This window comes from Elephantulus edwardii, unplaced genomic scaffold (assembly GCF_000299155.1).
Source record: "Elephantulus edwardii isolate Elephantulus edwardi_28Jun2011 unplaced genomic scaffold, EleEdw1.0 scaffold00010, whole genome shotgun sequence".
Classification (NCBI taxonomy): Eukaryota; Metazoa; Chordata; class Mammalia; order Macroscelidea; family Macroscelididae; genus Elephantulus; species Elephantulus edwardii.
In genome coordinates, this window is record NW_006399760.1 from 25728978 (window position 1) to 25730664 (window position 1687).

Below are 1687 nucleotides of genomic sequence, written 5' to 3' on the forward strand. Positions count from 1 at the left end.
CTTGTGCTTTGGCTTCTCTAAGCTCCAGTGCATCTACATGACCAAAGACAGGAAACAGAGAATTCGGAGGCTTAAGCAACTAATTTTGCAGGCTGAAGAAACATAACTATAGTTTTATAACTGATACCTACATAAAGAATTCTGAACTTATTAATTGTTGTTGTTATGTGCCATTGAGTCGTTTGCAACTCATTGTTGTTGTTGTTGTTGTTATGTGCCATCGAGTCGTTTGCGACTCATAGCGACCCTATGTACAACAGCCCTAAAACCTGCTCTATCTTGTTCCAATAGCATTGCCTCTGACACACCCATCAGGATTACCCGAGTCACTGAATCAATCCACCTCTAGAGGGTCTTCCCCTCCTGCGCTCTCCCTCTACTCTACCCAGCATGATGTCCCTCTCTAAAGACCTGTCTCTCCTTACATGTCCACAGTATGTCAGACGAAGCCGAAGAATCCTTGCCTCCAAGGAGTAGCCTGGTTTAACCCTCTTTAGGATGAATCTGTATGTTTTCTTGGCAGTCCATGGTACATTCAATACTCATAGCGACTCATAGCGAACTTATTAATACCACCCTATAATTGAAACCTATATAGAGAATTTTGAACTTATTAATATCACTCTATAATTGATACCTATATAGAGAATTCTGAACTTATTAATACCACCCTATAATTGATGCCTATATAGAGAATTTTGAACTTATTAATACCACCCAACCCCTGTCTTGAAAGAATATTCCTTAGCGACAAGGATGATGACACTTCTCCTCATATTTGGGCATGTTTCATGAGGGACTAGTCCCTGGAGAAGGACCTCTTCCCTCTGGAAAAACAAGGTTATTGAAGGAGAGGAAGAGTATATATGAGATGGATTGACACAGCAGATGCAATGCAGGAGAGTTTAAGCACAGAAGAGTTCATGAGGGCGGTGCAGGATTGGACAGGGCTTCTTCAGTCTGCTGTACATAAGCGTCGTTAGTAGTCAAAGGAGACAAGAACACACCTAACATGTACACTCTCTTGATATGAACATTTTTCTACAGAAATAAAGCGTTAACTTTTCAAAATCACTGCGATCTAAGGAAAGCTGAAAACAACTCAACTCACACAACTTTAAGACATCAGAATCAACTCAACTGATGCTTCAGTGAGTGTTTTTGGAAGCTGTGAATTGTACAAGAGGAGACTGTTCACCTTTCTCCTGCAGAGCCACTAAGAGTTTCAAATTGCCACATGGGCTCTGTGTTTGGTTAACAGTGCAACTCCCTATGGACTATGTCACCAGGGTTCTTTTACAAACCATTAGAACAAAAAAATATTTCTAACATTTACAACCACCTTTAAAATTTTACATGCCTACCTGTTGGACCAAGAAGCAGTAGTCAGAACAGAGTAGGGTAACACTGTATGGTTCAAAATTGGGAAGGGTATACGCCAGGGGTGTGTCCTATCTCCATACCTTTTCAACCTGTGTGCAGAGCAGATTGTCCAAGAGGCTGGGCTCTATGAGGAGAATTGTGGCATCAGGATTGGTGGAAGACCTATCAACAATCTGCATTATGCAGATGGCACAACCCTGCTTGCTGAAACTGAGGATCTCATGCACTTGCTGCAGAGGGTCAAGGACTGCAGCCTTCAGTATGGACTGAGGCTCAATGTCAAGAAGACAAAGATTCTCACCAC